This window comes from Chlorocebus sabaeus, chromosome 14, assembly GCF_047675955.1.
Source record: "Chlorocebus sabaeus isolate Y175 chromosome 14, mChlSab1.0.hap1, whole genome shotgun sequence".
Taxonomy (NCBI): Eukaryota; Metazoa; Chordata; class Mammalia; order Primates; family Cercopithecidae; genus Chlorocebus; species Chlorocebus sabaeus.
Window position 1 is genome coordinate 64888813 of NC_132917.1, and position 19346 is coordinate 64908158.

A 19346-nucleotide genomic window follows, 5' to 3' on the forward strand; every position below is an offset into this window, starting at 1 on the left:
CAGCCATGTGGAACTGTAAGTCCATTAAACTCCTTTCTTTTGTAAATTGCCCAATCTTAGGTATGTCTTTATCAGCAGTGTGAAAACAGACTAATACAAAGACATTATAACAGTTCCCCTCTAATTACTTCAGCATGTATCTCCTAAGAATAAAAACATTTTTCTATGTAACCACAATGCCATCACCTCCCCCCAAATTTAACAATTGTGCTATATCATCATCTAATATCAGCCCAAATTCAACTCTCTCCAATTATTCCCCAAATACCTTTTATAGCTCTTTTTCTCCTGCTCCAGTATCCACTCAAGTTTCCTGTATTGTTTTTGGTTATTGTCTATTTAGTCTCTTTTAATCTAGAACCATTCTTTCCAATACATTTATTTCTGGGTATTGTTTTTCATACTGTTGACATTTTTGAAGAGTTCAGGCCAACTGTTTTGTATAACTGTTGCCCACACAACAGGTGGGCTAGGTCACTTGGTAAGTGACAACCCAATGGCCACAACCAAGCAGGATTTAACAAGGGGATTTTATTACTTACAACTAGTAAAGAGAACAATGGGTATAGATAGCTCCCAAAGCAATGCCTTCCTGAGCTCCGGGCTGTGTCAGATTTTATAAGCATAGGGTAATGAGGTATGATCTGACTGGATCTTGCAATGAGGTAATGCCAAGAGGCATGATCTCACTGGATCCTGCTAAGGAGTGATGCCAGAGCTCAATCTGATTGCATCGTAGATCCAGCCATGCAATGTCAGCTTCCTAATTCAGTCCCTGCTCCTCTGAGCACTTAGGTTCCGCCCTGTGGCTACACACTTGGTTAATCTGGGCCTGCTCAGGTTACATGACCTGAGGCTCCATTAGCAACTGAAAAACAACTCATAACTTTGTTACATAAAAGTTGAACCAAATTGGTCTGGTGCAGCTACATAATATCCCATATTCTGGAGATGATTACTTCCTAATGGTGTTCATCTTATACCAGTATCTACTGTATTTCTTGTAAGCAGGAAGTTAGGTTAAATATTTTTGGAAAGAATTCTACTTAGGAGGCACATATCTAGTAGTCCCATTATTGGTGATGTTTGATCACTTGGTTATGGTGGTAACTGCTCAGTCTTTCCATTATAAACGCATAATTTCCCTTTTGTAATTAGTAAATAATCAGTGGGGCAATACTTGAGAGTCTGTGTGAATACCTTGTTCCCAGAAACTTTTTTCCCAATAGTTTTAGCATCCATTAGTAATCCTTATCTTAGTTAATTATTACATTTGAGTTTCCAAAAGGATAATTGTCTAATCTAACATTCCTCTTACATCTATCACTCTGTAAAGACGAGCTTTTCTTTTTCGCTCCCTGTTTTCTTATGTTTTGTTTGAGATTGACTATGGACCATGATTTTCAAAAAATTATTATATTATAATCAATTATAATTACAGATTACAAATATTTATTTTACATTAACATTTAATACATTTATATTTATATATGTTAAACATTACATAGTACAATATATTATTAATATATTTAATATATAAACATTTTAAATATAATCATATATTAAGCATATATACTTAACTATATACCTATTAATTATATTGAATTATACATTTAAGTATATAATTATCTCAAATATAAATACAATTATACTTAAAATATAATTAAATAATAATTAACATTAATTTTTATTTGCAGATTGTCCCAAATTTGGCCAATGAAAAAGTCCTTCAAGGCCGGATGTGGTAGCTCATGCCTGTAATCTCAGCATTTTGGGAGGCTGAGGCAGGTGGATCACTTGAGGTCAGGAGTTTGAGACCAGCCTGGTCAACATGGTAAAACCCTGTCTCTACTGAAAGAAAAAAAAAAATTAGCCGGATGTGGGGGCAAGCACCTATAATTCAGCAGGCTGAGGCAGGAGAATCACTTGAACCAGGGAGGCAGAGGTTGCAGTCAGGTGAGATCGTGCCACTGCACTCCAGCCTGGGAGAAAGAGCAAGACTCTGTCTCAAAAAAAAAAAAAAGAAAAGAAAAAAAAAAAAAAGAAAAAGTCCTTCAAGTTGACTCCTATATCTTTTTTTAAAAAAACAGCTTTATTGAGATATAACTTCCCTACTATACAGTTCACCCATTTACAGTACACAGTTCCATGGTTTTAGTTTATTCACAGAGTTGTGCAAGCATCATCACAGTCAAGTTTAGAACCATCAAATCTAGTTCATTACCCCTAAAATAAACTGTTACCCATTAGTGGTCACTTCCCATTCCCCTGAATTCCTGGAGCCCTAGGTAACTGCTAATCTACCATCTCCATAGATTTGCCTATTCTGGATGTGTCATACGAATGGAATCATCTATGTGGTCTTCTGTGACTGGCTTCTTTCACTTGGCATGTTTTCATGGTTCACCCACATTGTATAGCAAGTTCGTCTACATTCTGTAGCATTGATTTTACTGCCAGATAACATTCCATATTATGGATATCCTGTATTTTACTTACCCATTCATCAGTTAATGGGTATTTGGGTTGTTTCCACTTTTTGGCTCTTGTGAATAATGCTGCAATAACCAATCATGTACAAGTTTTTGTATGAACATACGTTTTAATTTATCTTGGATATATACATAGGAGTGGAACTGCTGGGTCATATGGTAACTTTGTTTTAATTTTTGAGAAACTTCCAGACTGCTTTCCAAAGTGGCTGTATTATTTGACATACTTTTTTTTTTTCCTTTCTTTTGAGACAAGGTCTCGCCCTGTTGCTCAGGCTGGAGTGCAGTGGTACGATCACAGCTCACTACAACCTTGACCTACTGGGCCCTAGCGATCCTACCACGTTAGACTGGCAGAGTTGGAATTACAGGTGTGAGCCACTGTGCCCAGCCTCCATTTGACAGTCTTACCAGCCAAGTATGAGTTCCAATTTCTCCACATCCTCATCAACAACTTGTTACATTTTTTATGGCCATCCTAGTGGCTATAATTGTGGTTTTGATTTGCATTTCACTGAGGCTAATGATACTGAGTCAGTTTTTCTCCAGGTACCTTTGGTCCCAAAAATTCATGTTTTATTTTATATCCAGAAACTATCTCCAGTTATAGCTTTGTTTCATTGTCATGTTTCTCTTCTTTGGAGACTTCAGCGATGCATATGTTAACTTCTGTCTATCTTCTATCTCTCTTTTTTTCTGGTATTTTTCCTTCTTTTCCAAATTTGTTTTGGGTTCTCTTGGCTGTTTTAAATTTATGAATGTTCCTTCTTGAATTTTTAGGCTAACCTATTTTCCCGTGGACACAATGTAATTTAGTTTCCATATCTCAAGATTATTTTGGCTTTTTCTTCTACTTCTTTCCTGAATTTAGTCAGTTCTCATTTTATAACTTTCTGCTTTGTGTCCACTTCTATTTTGAGTTTTTTAATGTCTGGTTTTTGGTATTCTTTATAGCTGCAGCTGCTTACTAAATGGTATTTACTTCATATGAAAAGTATTGTTAGTTTTCCTCTGCTTTTTGGCTGTTGGATGGAATTGTGGTTGGTGGGAAGAATTTTCATTAGTTGAAACTTTTTTTATTTTGTTCTTATAGTTACTTTATATGGATGTTGGTAGCTCTTCTGTTTAGCTCAAAATAACTTGCATCTGACCACGTGTGGTGGCTCACACCTGTAATCCCAGCAATTTGGGAGACCAAGGCAGGTGGATCACCTGAGGTCAGGAGTTCAAGACCAGCCTTACCAACATGATGAAACCGTCTCTTCTAAAAATACAAAAATTAGCCAGGCATGGTGGTGGGTGCCTGTAATCCCAGCTACTCGGGAGGATGAGGCAGGAGAATCCCTTGAACCTTGGAGGTGGAGGTTGCGGTAGGCCAAGATCGTGCTACTGCACTCCAGCCCCAGCTGGGTGACAGAGTGAGACACCATCTCAAAAAAACAAAACAAAAACAAAACAACCTGTCAATATCACTGCGGAAAGGGTTTGTCAAACTCCAAGGCAATTTTCAGTGAGAATGACGCTGACTTTCAGATTTCATGGCAATAGGAATGATGTCAGACTTCACATTCCCCATGAAGAACCAGACAGCTAGAGTGTCACTACGTATTTTTAAAAGATGACTGAGGATGGAGACAAGTGAGTTGGCAGACAGTGGCAACCTCTGGAAGACGGAATCTTCTCTGTTGGTTCCCAGGCTGCTGTTCCGAAAGTCCCAAAACAAGCGACTGGCCTCTCCTGCATTCCCACCGGCTGCACCTTGCTCCTGCCTAGCATGGAATCTGGCTCCCGGCCACCAAGCAAGAAGCCACCAACTGGCCAAAATTTTTAATTAAAAAAAAAAAAATTAGTTCAAGTGCCTGCTGGGAGACAAAACTCTGAACCAGTGACCAATAGTTTCTTCCACAGCAGAATATCATTGCTGGAAACAATGGGTGTGGCACTTCTCAAATCATACCTGATGATTCTCCTCAAAATTTATACTTTGCTTTTCCTCAAACCAGTTGGTTTAGATATTTTAGTACAATGCTTTCACCAGAACTACAATAATGGTTCCTATTAACTGGAAACTGAAATTGATGTGGTCTCCTCATGCCACAGGTCACATGTTGTTTGGTGACTGATCTCGACACTTAGGAGGAAGTGGGGGTGCTGTCACGCCACGGAGGCAAGAGGAGCAGTACTAGAACCCAGGAGGTCTCCTGAGGCACCTCATCACTCTCATGCCAGGGCACAAGTTGATGGCAACATACTGCACCACCTACAGACAAACTACAACCTACCTACAGACAACCTCCTCAAGAACAAAAACTTGCTTAACCCAACCAGGCAAAGAATCCTGGCCAGCTGAGGGGTTGTGTGAAGGAAAGAGGGACCTGGAATAGGTAGCAGAGAAGGAAAATTGTAAATGACAATAAAGCTTCGTTACCAATTACAAAAATGAGGATTATAACCTCTAACGGTATTTCCCTTCTTGCTATATCATATATAAATGGAGAGTTTTTAGCTATTGTCCTTTTCTTTCATTTCCTTTCTCTTCACAATTGTATCTAAAGTCTATCAGTGATGCTTAACTTTACAATTTAGTTTACACATTGCAACGATGGGATGGGATGACGAGGAAACTGAAAGGAAGAATGGAACATCACTTAACAGAAGTTGGACTTGGGCCAAATACAATAAATGAGGAGATTTTGAGATGCCCTGCTTTGGGGAAGGGATAAGTAAATTCTGTTGTAGGAGAGATACTCGCATTTTGTTGGATGGCAGCATTTTCATTTACCTTTGAAAGCACTTCTGTGAACGCTGGGCAGCCTAAGAGATGGCCTATAGTGGAGCAACTTTTGGCAACCCAGCGTCTCATTCTTCTCATTTGAGGGGAGGCCCCCACACATTGAGTCTTGCTATGAGGCTAGGCCTCCCTGACTAGAAGCCACAGGAGAAACCAGAACTCTATTTGCCTATTAGCAATTGGAACATAGGCACATAACCTAGACTAGGCCTAGTAAATGGTCCTTCCCAAAACTTGAATCTTGAGTGAGAAGAGTTGAAAAATAATTCATGTCACCACCAAAGGAGCTGGCATGCACCCTAATCAGAGTACCAAAGCAGGATAGCTTAGCTGGTTCCTAACATTTCCAGACCTGGTTCTCCAGCATTGCTGGTGCAAGGAATATAACTACAGACAGCTCCAGGCCTATTTTTCCCATGCTCAGAAACACCAGAGGAAAGAGCCTCTTTCTCACACCCTCATTCTCTAAAATCCCCGACAAGGGCTCAGATCATCTTAGGTTTGGGCATGTGCACATCCCTGGGGAAATCTGAGAACAAGAGGAGGCAGACTATAGTTGGCCGAGCCTGGGCTCCACACCTCCCCTTCTCCACACCCATCCTGCCTCGAGAGGCCAGAGAAGTGTGGTGCTAAAGAACCATCTGATCCAGGGGACTGCAGACAATTCCCCAAAGGAAAGTTTTCCCATCAGGCAAAAACAAAAGCTGCTCACAACACAAAATTACAGAACGTCAGAACCAAAAGGAACCTTGGGAATCCTTCATCCTATCCCCTCTGTTATAGATGAGGAAACCATAAGGATATGTATGCCTGTTTGGACTTTGTACAGTTCTCTGTTCAGCAGGGGTGACTTGGCTGTGGGATTAGGTGACTCCACTGGAGGTCTTCTGTATATAGCAAAGATCTAGGGGTCACAAACACCAATCCCTTCCGGTAGGCAGCAAATGTGTGAAGGCTGGCTGTTACTTAATGGACCAGTGGTGTTGATGGGATTCAAATTCTTATTAAAAAAACAAAAGCAAGCAAACAAAGAAAACCTGTGTGATGCCCAAATAAAACCATCTGTGGGCTAGATGCTGCTGTTGTCAAACGTTTGTGACCCGTGGGTTAGACAAAACCTCTGAGCTGTCCTGACAGGTCTGGGAAAACCAAACAAGTCCTTGTCTCCTAAACTACCTGGGACTCAAGAGCTCTGCAGGAAAAAATTTGTACCCTGCACCCAGCTGGGGTTGACATTTACAGACACCTGTTTTATGAATTGAGGAGATATTCAGCAGAAGCCAGATTGCTGAAAGTGCTGCTGAGAGAAAACCATCAGAAGGGAGGACCCCTTCCCCACGCCGGCTAGGTGGTAGTTCCTCTATGCCTCCGGATTCTGCTGAGTAGTAAAAGCTAAAGGGCAGTATCATTAAGCTCCTAGGGGATGGGATGCAGTGGCTCACGCCTGTAATTCTAGCACTTTGGGAGGCCGAGGCGGGAGGACAGTCTGAGTCCAGTTCAAGCCCAGCCTGGGCAACACAGCAAGATCCCATCTCTGCAAAATAGACAGATAGATAGTTAGATAGAGATATATGAAAGCTCCTAGGTCTCATGCTGGCAGGGGACAGAGTGTGCACCCTAGCCTCTCACAAGCTGCCTCCCACTTCCCTCTGACTCCATCACCAATTTCCCATCAAAGCAGGCTGCTCGGAGTCGCTAAGCAGCTCCCAGTTCATTTTCCACACCCTTCCCATTCTCTGCGAGGCAGAGCTCCACCTCCCCCCGAAGCTGGCCTCAACCACCCGGCCTGGGGAGCTCCCCTCGGCACTGGCTCCCCGCCTCGCCCCACAGCACCTGTTCGGGCCTCGGTCGCGCCGCCGGGTCTCGCAGATGCGAATGTAAACAGAAACACAGCGAAAGGAGGTGGGACCACCTCGTGGCGGCGGCGCGTAGAAACATCAGTACGTCCAGAGCAAAATGAACGAATGTACGCATGACTCCTGGCGCGACCTTCACGCGGGAAAGCGCGCCTCCCGGCACCCACCCCTAAGCCCCCCGGAATGACCCGCCCTTGCACAACCCGGCTCTCAGGCGAAGCTGAGGTCGGAGCTCCAAAAACGAGGGACGACAGCAGCTGAAGAAGTCCCGGCTTCCCATAGGCCACGACGAAGTAGGGGGCGGGCTCATCTTGCAGGAGCGTCCACGTACTGGTCGAGCTGAGGGTTGAGATTGGCTGCGCGACAGGATGCCGAACGCTCTCCCGCGGAGGGAGAAGGGGCGGGAAGAAGGGTGTGGTCACCGCGTCCGAAGGGCGTGGTTGGCGCTCGGTCCCGCCCTGCGCGTTTCGGGCTGCAGTTGGAGGGCCGCGGTTGCAGTCAGGGCCCCTCAGCTTGGGGCCACCGCATGGGGCTGCTGAGGCCGTTCCGGACGTGCGAAGCGTTCGCGGTGCGGTAGGTAGGCAGCGTCCCGCGCCCTGGTGCTGGCGTTCGGGGTGCCCGCGGCCTTGGGGGCGGTGGCCGGGGCTAGATCCGCGCGCAGCCCGGCCCCCTCCGCCCCTTCTCTTCGGTGCCTGCGGGGCCCTTGCGGTGCGGGCCGTCTGGCCTCGCGTCCCCGCCGGCAAGGGCACAAAGGCTCCCTGGGGGCGGGGGCGCCTCGTGCTTTCGCCTCCATTTTGCGGGCGGAACGGCGTGTGTTGTGGCGGCCGAGGGGTCGGGGCCGAGGCGGGCGGCTGAGCTTGGGAGTGCCCGGGCGCGGCGAGGGAGCGCGCGAGTCCGCGCATCTGGTGGCGGAGCAGCTGCGCTGCTGGTCGGCCTGGGCCCCGGGGGAGGTCACTTTCCCTCAGGCCTCTCCCGAGCGTGGGCTGTTTACCCAGCTACCCAGTCAGGGCTAGTGCAGCGCGGGCCTTTCCCCCTCGAAAGATGGAGACCAGTGATGTCTTCTTATCGCCGTGGATGCTGCAGCGCCCAGATGCGGAGCGAAAAAATCTAGATGTCTCATTTTTTTTGCCTCGGAGGGCTACCCTTTCTAACTGTCATCACTAGAACAGTTCTCAGCAGCCTGGGGACGAATGTCCAAAACCTGTTCCAGCCCTTGATGATTAGTAGTTTGGGTTTAGTGTATTGTTTGTAACAAAAATGAGTGGAAACCTGCCAGGGCAGATTGGAGCTCACTGGGAATTCATCAGGACCACGAAGGGAGGTAGCATTTGTAAATAATCTAACAGTCCTCAGATCTAGGGTATGGAGAATGTTGTGTTAAAGTGCGTGACAAAGGGTGTTGGGTCAGTTTGCTTTGGGTTTAGTTGAAAGATCTAGAAGTCACCACTTTTTACTTTGTTCACTCCATTCCCCTTTCCCACCCTCTGCTGAGTCCATTCTGGCCCGCTTAGAAAACAAAACAACAACAACAAAAAAAAAAAACAAGGAATTTGGTTTAAGCTCTTTTGCAAAGCTTTCGAAGGCACTTACTCACCTTGCGACTGATAACTCCTCCCTGTTCAGGGCTACCTTCTACGACCTCTATTTTTACACATCACACTGTATTGCGGTTTCCCCAGCCCCTAGCACAATGCTTGGAACATAAAAGGCACTCAATGATGGAAGGAAGCCAAAGGAAACAAAATCAGCATGGTAGCCCAAAGGTGACACAACAGAAATATTTATTTAACTTCTTGAGCCAGTTATTCTTACAGGTTAGGAAGGCAGCTAAGCTCAGGCTTTCTAAGTCAAACAGACTTTAGCTCTGCCATGTTACTAACTCTGATTACGTTTGTTTGTTTGTTTGTTTGTTTGTTTGTTTGTTTTAATGGTGATGGAGTTCTTGCCATGTTGCCCAGGCTGGTCTTGAACTCCTAGGCTCAAGCAATCCTCCTGCCTCTGCCTCCCAGAGTGCTGGGATTACAGGCATGTCATTAAGTTATTTAACTTCTCTGTGTCTTGGTTTCCTCATCCTGAAAATGGGAATAGTAATAGTACCTGTGTGGTGGGTTCTGAGGATTAAATAAGATATTAATGTAAAGTGCCTACCATAGTTCCTGGCACAAAGAAAATGATCTGTAGCTGTTAGCTGTTAGCAGTTGTTAGGAGAAAAATAAATGGATACTTGAACACACTCACCAATATGAAATATCTGTATAGTACTTGACCCTTCAGGATCTCTCTGCTTTTTGGTCCTTATCCGATCCCTTTTTTTGAGACAGGGTCTGACTCCATCACCCAGGCTGGAGTGCAGTGGCATGATCTCAACTCACTGTGACCTCAGCCTCCTGGAGTCAAGAGTCCCTCTCACCTCAGCCTCCCAAGTAGCTAGGATCACAGGTGCACATCACCATGCCCAGCTAATTTTCTATTTTGTTGTAGAGATGATGTCTCTCTATATTGCCCAGGCTGGTCTTGAACTCCTGGGCTCAGGCGATTACAGGCATGAGCCACGGTGCCTGGCCCATTATCTGATGGCGGAGTTTTTTCTTTTTTTGAGAGGGAGTTTCACTCTTCTTGACCAGGCTGGAGTGCAGTGGCACAATCTCAGCTCACTGCAACCTCCTCCTCCCGAGTTCGAGCAGTTCTCCTGCCTCAGCCTGCCAAGTAGCTGGGATTACAGGCGCCCACCACCATGTCCCGCTAATTTTTGTATTTTTTGTAGAGACAGGGTTTCGCCGTGTTGACCAGCCTGGTCTTGAACCCCTGACCTCAGGTGATCCACCCACCTCAGCCGCCCAAAGTGCTGGAATTACAGGCGTGAGCCACCGTGCCCAGCCTGATGGCTGATTTTTAAACATCCCTTTAGCCTTTCCTGATTCTCTTTCCACAGTGAAAGTATTCCATAGAATATTATCTGTTTATGTGTCTGGAGTCTCACCACCAGCTAAAGATTGATTCAGTGCCAAATAGAAGTTTGGCCAAGAGTTACAGTTGTACCTGATACACTCTTAATGGGGTCTGGTACCTGAAATGGTCATGTAAAATCAGAGGAGCTAAATAGATTGGGGCCTGGTGTGGCTGACAGAAAATCTTTACATGGTTGATCCATCCAGATAGAAGCGGAGCTTATGGAGGTGGACTCTCCTTATAACTTAAATTTGTTCTCATGAAGAAACTACTATCTTTAATGTTGTTCACAAACATTGTGAAAAGCCCAAGAAGTGTTCCTGTTGGCTTTAGACCTGTCTGCCAGCTAGAGGTGTCAGATACAACCCTTGGGGGACACTGCGTCACTTCCAGGTTTTCCTGTACCACTTTCTGGTTACAGGAAACAGGTTAAGTTGCACATTTCCTTGTAGCTGTAAGCTCCCTTGGCATACCAGTTTATCTTAAATTATTTCCAGTTTCCAGAACAAATACCTTTCCCCTTCTCACTTGTAACTGGCACAGGAGAATTTCAGGTCTGTGATTCTGTTTTTAACATAGCCACCGTGAATCTCAGATTCTTTCTAGGGAATATTATTATTTCTGAGGACTCCCTTCCAGCTGTGGTATTCTATAATTAGCCATTAAAAACCTGCCACAAGGTGTAAGCCTTTTCTAATGTCCTTTTGCAGAGGCCTCGAAGACAAGGACCATAAATTTTCTTGTGTGTAACTGGCATATAGGCACCCAAGGAATGGTTGTAAAGCTATTTTAGTTGTTCCTTCTCAGGGTGCTGAAACAGCCTTACTTACCAACCCAGTGCTTCTGAAACATTGTGCTTACCAAGTTATCTGGAGATACTGCTAAACTGCAGGTTCTCATTCCAAGGTTCTGGGGTAGGACCTGAGAATCTGCATTCCCTACAAGCTCTGAGGTAATGCAGATGCCGCTGGTGCTGGATCACACTTTGATAGTGAAGTACTAACCCGAGTATCTACATTTGCTTTGTAGAAGTATTGGGTAAATGGGTTTTATTTTCTTATGGTATTGGAATAAAATCTTGGCTTTAGGAGCTGTTTTCTATTTTTTGTTTTAACAATTTCTCTATCTTGTTAAAAAAAAAAAACTATTTGAGGAATTGTTCCAAGATACTTTGATATAACAAGATTTTTAATAAAAGCAATTGAGGCACATGGAGTGAAAAAAAAAAAAAATAGGAGAAAGTCAAGGGAGAGATTAGCACAAAAAGGCAAGTACCTCTCTGTCCTATGCATTTTACTCAAGTGAGATTGTGTATTTGGCCCTGAGCTTTGTAGCAGCCAAAGCAGAGGGAAATTTTTTTTGTATCAGTTTTGCCAGTACTTACAAAGTGAAAATGTCTGCTGAGTGGAGACAGCTGTTTCTGTTATTGAGGCCAGAGAATTCTCCCATGGGTTCCCCAAAGAGAATGCTGTGGTACAGTGAGTGGCATTCTTAATAGTATCTCTTGAGAGAATCGGTAAGATTCTTCTCAGTCTTCATACATGTAGCCTGATGACCTCACAAAAAAAGTGTCAGGGCCAGGCACCGTGGCCCATGCCTGTTATCCCAGCACTTTGGGAGGCCAAGGAGGGAGGATTGCTTGAGTTCAGGAGTTTGAGACCAGCCTGGGCAGCATAGCGAGGCCTTGTATCTTACAAAAATAATAAATGGAAAAAAAAAAACTGTCAGTATAGTAAAAGCAATGGTCTGTAGAAATGCACCCATGTGGTCCAGGTACAGCCTCTTCTGACAGTGATTTTTCTTATAAGGAGGGTGTTTTTCTGCTTTGCTCTTTGGTGGGAAAAAAGGTGCAGTTGATTGACATGTTCAGCCCTCGGCATCCTTGTACATTGAGCTTTGTTACATACACTCTGCTGACTGCTGAGGAGGCCAGAGAACTTGGAGTTGAGGGGAGGAGTAACTGGGACTCAGTCAAGCTCCTTGTAGATGTGACTTACATTTCTTTAAAGGCTATCTAGGCTGGGCGCAGTGGCTCACGCCTGTAATCCCAACATTTTGGGAGGCCGAGGCAGGAGGATCACGTGAGGTCAGGAGTTCGAGACCAGCCTGGCCAACATGGTGAAACCCTGTCTCTACTAAAAATACAAAAATTAGCCAGGCGTGGTGGTGGGTGCCTGTAATCCCAACTACTCAGGAGACTGAGGCAGGAGAATTGCTTGAACCTAGGAGGTAGAGGGTGCAGTGAGATAGCGCCACTGCACTCTAGCCTGGGCAACAAAGCAAGACTCCATCGCAAATTTAAAAAAAAAAAAAAAGCCATCTGAAGACTTTGCCCTGTAAGTGAGAAGACTGGCCTTGCGGGGAGGCTGTCTGGTGGCCCTGGTCAGTCAGCCAACAGATAAGTGAGTGAGAAGGTGAGGGAACAGACAGCCAAGCAGCCTGGCCCACAGCCCTCCCTACCACATTGATCTAGAGGGACCCACTGGCTCCTCCTAGGGCTTTGAGAGACTCCTTCTGTTATTTTGACTCTAAGCAAAACTTCTAGAAGCAGCCCTGGGAAGAAAAGAACGGGCTCGTGGTGCCTGAGGATCCTGGGGATGGCCTTGGCCCATGGCCAAGCCACAGCACACACAGTTTACCCTCTGTAGCTTTGAGTCTTTTCTTCATTTTCACTTTACTTTTATTTTATCTGCAGAGAAGGAGTACAAAGTGCTCAGAGTGACCTACCTCACAGTGGAAGACAAGGCTGGTGTGGGGGACTATGGGGCTCCAGGGGGACTTCTCGGCAGGTCAGGAGCAGGTGGAAATGGCAGTTGCTCTTTGCTGCTGGCCTCCCAGTCTCAGACCTCCAGCCACAGTTTTTCTGGCACCCACATCACCCTGAAGCAGGCCTCGGTCACCTCTTGTGACTGGCCCCTTTGTTGGCTTCCGCTACGTGTCTTTACCTCCTTTTCTGCTGCCTCCCACGCCACTTGGCCTCTGCCTTTAAGCTCCTTTATTCCATAAATCTAGCTCCCCTGGAGTTCTTCCAGCAACCTCTGCTGGGTCCTGCCTTCTGTTTCCTTGTGGACAGTTTCATGTTATTGGAGAAAGAGCAGCATGGAAAGCCTCTTTGTCTAGTTCTGTGGGCAGGTTCTGCCACTGTGTGTTCATAGCAATTATCACTTATACCTGTGGCCTCCTGTGAAAACAAGTGTCGAGGTTTTGACCCTGAACTCATAGGGCTTGCTCAGTCTGACAACACCTGGCCTCTGTAGCTGGCAGAGGTGACTGTGCGCTCAGGTACAGAGACAAGCCCTTGCCAGGACAGAGCTACCAGGGCAAAGTTGGTATAAATTAGATTGTTCTAAAAGGAGCTGACGACTTAAAGAGTTCTGGCCATGCGTGGTAGCTCCCGCCTGTAATCCCAACACTGTGGGAGGCCGAGGCCGGCAGGTCATTTGAGGCGAGGAGTTCAAGACTAGCCTGGCCAACATGGTGAAACCCCGTATCTACTAAAAATAGAAAAATTAGCAGGGCATGGTGGCATGTGCCTGTAGTCCCAGCTGCTTGAGAGGCTAAGCCAGGAGAATTGCTTGAACCCGGGAGGCAGAGGTTGCAGTGAGCCAAGGTCTCACTGCTGCACTGCAGCCTAGGCGACAGAGTGAGAGTCCATCTAAAAAAAAAAAAAAAGAGGCCAGGCATGGTGGCTCATATCTGTAAACCCAGCACCTTGGGAGGCCTAGGCGGGTGGATTGCCTGAGCTCAGGAGTTCGAGACCAGCCCTGGCAACATGTCGAAACCCTGTCCGTACTAAAGATACAAAAAATGAGCCAGGCATGGTGGTGCATGCCTGTAATCCCAGCGATTTGGGAGGCCGAGGCACAAGAATCCCTTGAACCTGGGAGGCAGAGGTTGCAGTAAGCTGCAGTTGTGCCACTGCACTACAGCCTGGGCAACACAGCGAGACTCTTATCTCAAAAAAAAAAAAAAAGTCCTGCGGGAGGTCTTTTTTTGTTCAAAGGAGGATTGCTCTCTAGTTGATCATTCATCTGTTTGAGGGGTTTAGTCAAGAGCAAGAGCAGAGCCTTGCCCCTCCCACGGTTCCCAGTCCTCCTCTCTCCATCCTGGACAGAAGTGAGTGGGAGGAGGCCCGGCAGCTGTGACAGGAGTGTCCTAGGGTGATGCAGCATATACCAAGAAGGGTCAGATGTCCAGGCTTAGAGTTTGTGTTACCACATGCATGATCTGTGGGCGTATTTTTACTGTAGGGTGAGAGTAAGCCAAGTCTACATCACTCCTAATTATATCTAGTGGATCATACAGCCTCTTCAGGTTCTGGAAACTAGAATTTTAATAGTGAAGTCCAGATGGTCCCTAGAATATCCTGAAGCTTATGTGCCTTGTCTCTTGGTTTGGACAAAGGACAAGGCAGTTCTGGTGTGTACAGACCTTTCTCAGAGGAGAGGGTTGAGTTCATTGTCTGTGCTCTGATGCCTCCTGTCATTCAGTCCAACCTCCTGGCACTTTCTTCATTTGGGAGGAGACTGGGGCCTGTGCCCCATCGTGGAGCTACTAGCCTCCAGGACACTGTAAAATGTGTGATCCGAGAACAGGAGGCCCCACATTAGGAGATTGTTTAAAGCTGATGACCTGGGAGACATTGTGGGTCCAACACAACAAGTGTTGTTCACCAGTCTGAGAAGGATAGGCTGTCTCTTATTAAAAGTTCCAAACCGAATCTGTCCCCTCCATCCCTACCCCAGAGGGTTAGAAGTAATGATATGTAAAATCTTGGATCTATGGAAATGAACACCAGACCTTGCAGTGTTAACGGATGGCCACCTGGCAGATGCAGACAGAGTTGAGTCCTAGGAATCCAAAACTTGTGCGTTTATCGTAGCCTGGGCCAGTGTTTTCTTCAGTATGATTGCTGTTTTAAAAGTGGTTTGTCTTCAGTCATTAATTCAGGAAGTTTTCCCCGATTATATTTATCCCAACTGATTTCTCCCTTTCGTTGCATTTTGGTAACATTTCATAGACAGTTTTGAATGCATTATAGATTGGTTTTCATTTTCTTTCACACGTGTCTGTCTTGGTTCTCATAATAAACTTGTATAGTACAGGGGGAAAAGCATGGTTTATCAGGCAGATTAATAAAATTAGGAAGGGACTCTTTATCCAGTCTGAGAGAGTAACTACCTTCATTCCGTCGTTACAGATGCACCATTTCCATGAGCATCATTGAATTTCAGACCTTCTTACCTGGTTACTGAAGGGGCTTTGGCCACACCACTAACCTAGTTTAGGTTTGTGTGTATCCTTGTAAGTTACTTAGGGATGTCAAATTAATAGTTTGTAATAGCTCACCACTCCCCATCTCTCCAGGATAAATAGATACCTTCTTTTTTTTGAATAATGAGGTCCAGACAAGATAAATAAAGACTACATCATCAAAACAAAGGGATAATTTGTTTGCACCCCTCCCTTGCCCCACCATCATCTTATTCCGGCACCCTGTCTCAAGACCGCACCCTTTAGTGAGGGGTGTGGAGGATCTCTGGCCATTGAGAGAGTTTTTAGAAACGGAGCAAGAAGTAGCATTTGGGAATTATGGGCTATACCCGGCCTTCACCCTGGTTTTTCCAGCTCAAGGGCTCAGCGTGTTCCCCTAGTTGTGAAAACACACCTTGCCTGTAAACATCTTCATGTGCAGTTTCTTAAGGAGCCACCAGGTGAGGATATGGCTCCATAAGATCTCTGTCGCAGCAAGACTTGTCACTCTTCTCATTGTCCCTCTACCAGTCTTCTCCCTCTTCTGCTTTGTGGCTTAACTGTTTGATCGCTTATTCCTCACTTGGTTCATAAACATCTTGGGCTCTGGAGTTGGGCAGTCCTGGACTTGTCTTGCTCGGATCCTTCATTTCCCCATCTGTGACATGAGGATTAAAGACCTTGGCTCCCGTGGGAACTGGCCCTCACATGTGCTGGTGGAGTGCAGAGGGCCACTCGGCAGTGTGTGCCAAAAGCATGCCCGTGGGCACCCTTCGCCTAAGCAGCTCTACTTCTGCAATTTATGCTGAGGATGTGCCAACACATATGCGTGTGCATAGTGACTCATCATAGCATTGTTTGGACTAGCAAAAAAGACTAGAAATAACCCAGATGTCCACTAATAAGGGACTGGTGAAATAAACTAGTGCATCCTTGCACCAGAATACAGCACTGGGCAGTAATGAAAAAGAAAGAGGAAGCTCTCTGTGTACAATAAGTCCTCACTTGATGTCATCAGTAGGTTTTTGGAAACCGTGACTCTGCCACTTGAAAGGACATATGAAGAAACCAATTTTACCATAGTCTAATTGATATAAATAAGAGTTAAGCTCCTATGGCATATTTCTGGGTATGAAAGCATCATCAAACTTCTAAATAAACTGTAAAATACTTCTAAATTAAATATTGAAATAAATGTGAGCTGTACATACATTTATGAAAGATGAATAAAAACAAGTAAGATGAGCCAGGCGTGGTGGCTCATGCCTGTAATCCCTGCACTTTGGGAGGCCAACTAGGGCGGATCATTTGAGGTCAGGAGTTCCAGATCAGCCTGGCCATCATGGTGAAACCACATCTCTACTAAAAATACAAAAATTAGTCAGGCATGGTGGTGAGTGTCTGTAGTCCCAGCTACTCAGAAGGTTGAGGCAGGAGAATGGCTTGAAGCCAGGGGACAGAGGTTGCAGTGAGCCAAGATCGTGCCACTGCACTTCAGCCTGGGTGGCAAACCGAGACTTCATCTTAAAAAAAAAAAACAAGGTTATGATTTACCTGCTTACTCAAATGGGTTCACGGTCGCAGGTGGCTGGAGCCTGTCCCAGCAGCTGAGGGTGTAAGGCGGGAACCAGTCATGGGCAGGACGTCATCCCATGGCAGGGCGCACTCACTCATATACCACCAACTCAGACCAGGACCATTTAGTCAGCCCCATTCACCTAAGTATATATTTTTGGGATGTGGAAGGAAACCTGAGTATCCAGATAAACTGGATATCATCCAAGCAGACATGGGGAGAATGTGTACACTCCATACAGACAATGACCTCAGCCAGGAATCAGGGTTTCTTCTCATCAGTGATATAATGAGAAGACATTGGACCGACTGGGCAGTGTGGCTCATGCCTGTAATCCCAGCACTTTGGGAGGCTGAGGCGGGTGGATCACAAGGTCAGAAGTTCAAGACCAGCCTGGCCAAGATGGTGAAACCCCATCTCTATTAAAAATACAAATATTGGCCAGGTGCGGTGGCTCACGCCTGTAATCCCAGCACTTTGGGAGACTGAGGCAGGTGGATCACGAGGTCAGAAGTTCAAGACCAGCCTGGCCAAGATGGTGAAACCCCATCTCTACTAAAAATAGAAAAATTAGCCAGGTGTGGTGGCAGGCACCTGTAATCCCAGCTACTTGGGAGGCTGAGGCAAGAGAATTGCTTGAACCCAGGAGGCAGAGGTTGCAGTGAGCCGAGATTGCACCACTGCACACCAGCCTGGGAGACAGAGCGAGACTCAAGGTCCCAAAAAAAAAGACATTGGACCAAGTGATGTTACTGAAGGACCTGCTGTACTGCTTAGGAATGATCCCCTGGACATTTTTTGTGGAGAAAAGAAAAGCAACGTTCTGAATAGTATGACCCATACAGTTTGCTACTTTTATATTTTAAAAAAGTGAGGGAAGGATAAGCGTGGTGCAGTGGCTCATGCCTGTAATCCCAGCACTTTGGGAGATGGGTGGATATCCTGAGGTCAGAAGTTCAAGACCAGCCTGGCTAAAATGGTGAAACCCTGTCTCTGCTAAAAATACAAAAAAATTAGCCAGGCGTGGTGGCACACGCCTGTAGTCCCAGCTACCGGGAGGCTGAGGTAGGAGAATCGCTTGAATCCGGGAGGTGGAGGTTGCAGTGAGCCGAGATCACGCCACTGAACTCTAGCCTGGGTGACAGAGCAAGACTCAGTCTCCAGGAAAAAAAAAAAAGGGGGAGGGAAGGATGAAATAGTGTTTGCATCAGGAAACAAGAGTCATACACAAAACTAGTGAGGCTGGTTCCCTGTTTTTGTGGGAGTATCTAGTAGTAAATATTTTGTTTGATTTATATTTTAAAATGGGCTGCTTTTTCTCTTGTTTGGCTCCTTTGTCCTTCCTTGTAAGGTGGCCTGTTACACTGATTCTGTTGATGCCTCCCCATGACACTAATGACAATAGCCAACACTTAGTGTCCACACCCTGCCAGGCACTGTCATAGATGCTCTGCCTGCCCTGGCTCATTTTAGCAAAGGAATGGGGGACAAGGGCAGAGAGAGACTTATATCTACTGTGCATTTTACATTTGAGCTGTATATTACCACTCAAAAATAATTGTTTTTCTGATTAGTTCCTGCCCCACCTGGTGGTTGTGGGAATTAGACGAGAGTCCATGCGAAGGGCATGCTCTCCTCCATGGTCACCTCTGAATCAGGCTGGAGCCTGGCATTCTCCATCAGGCAGGGTAGGGAAGGGGCCTCTTGGATCCCAGTGCAAGGAGGCCTCAGTGTGTGCAGTGCCCATCTAGGTGGTATTTCCCAGTGTGCGAGCTGAGTAGGATGAGCCCGCAGCCACAGCCACTCCCGCCTTTGCAGGCTGTCCACCAGCGTCTCCTCTTACCATCTCTTTGCTTCCTGTCTGAGGAAACAAGGCCATTTCTGCCCACACTTAAGCTTTGAGATTGACCCAGTGCACTCCAGGTAGCTGCCGACATCCTGGGCATTCACGGTTCCGTCACCTCCCCTTCCATGTCCTCCCAGCGTTAGTCTTCCTCCTGTTGGCCTTTTGGCCCCCTGCCCCATCCCGCCACGGCTCCCAGCACCAGCTCTTGCTGGCATGCTTAGGCTGAGAGGGTGGTGTCGCTCTGTTGTTCCTGAACCTCTTTGTATTGGAATGGTCCTGTTTGCAGATTCAGCTCCCAAATCATCATCCTTCCCTGAGTGCTCTACCTATGCTCCCTCGCCTACCTGCCTGCCGCCTGGCTCTCACTCTCATGTGCATACATGCCGTGTTACACTTACCCTACCACTGTTAGCCACCAGCTTTCCACAGCTTCCCTCCGTCGTCAGGTGCAGCATAACCCAGGCCAGCCTGAGGAGAGTTGCTGATCTTTCTCTTTGGTCACTGGCTATCCTTGGAACAAGAAGCCCTTACCTGTTCCACAGCCTGGATGTGGTTTCTGTGCTTTGAGACGGTTGCAGCCTGG

The 19346-nt window shown here is 46.1% G+C and overlaps 1 protein-coding gene and 1 long non-coding RNA gene across 3 annotated transcripts in view; one reads left to right on the forward strand and one right to left on the reverse strand.

Annotated features, from left to right (window-relative positions):
• Nucleotides 1-321: 321 nt before the first annotated feature.
• On the reverse strand, nt 322-7570 carry LOC119627358 (uncharacterized). The gene is made up of 2 exons (XR_012095333.1): nt 7117-7570; nt 322-6817 (listed from the first exon to the last, which is right to left on the reverse strand). It is a non-coding gene; the product is annotated as an uncharacterized lncRNA (long non-coding RNA).
• Nucleotides 7571-7574: 4 nt separating this feature from the next.
• CEP68 (centrosomal protein 68) overlaps nt 7575-19346 on the forward strand; it is a 31484-nt gene continuing 19712 nt past the window's right edge. Inside the window, exon 1 of one of the 2 annotated variants that reach the window (XM_007970433.3) lies at nt 7575-7716. The gene's annotated coding sequence lies outside the window, so the exon portion shown is untranslated. The remainder of the gene's footprint in view (nt 7717-19346) is intronic. The other variant, XM_007970432.3, reaches the window with a different exon arrangement.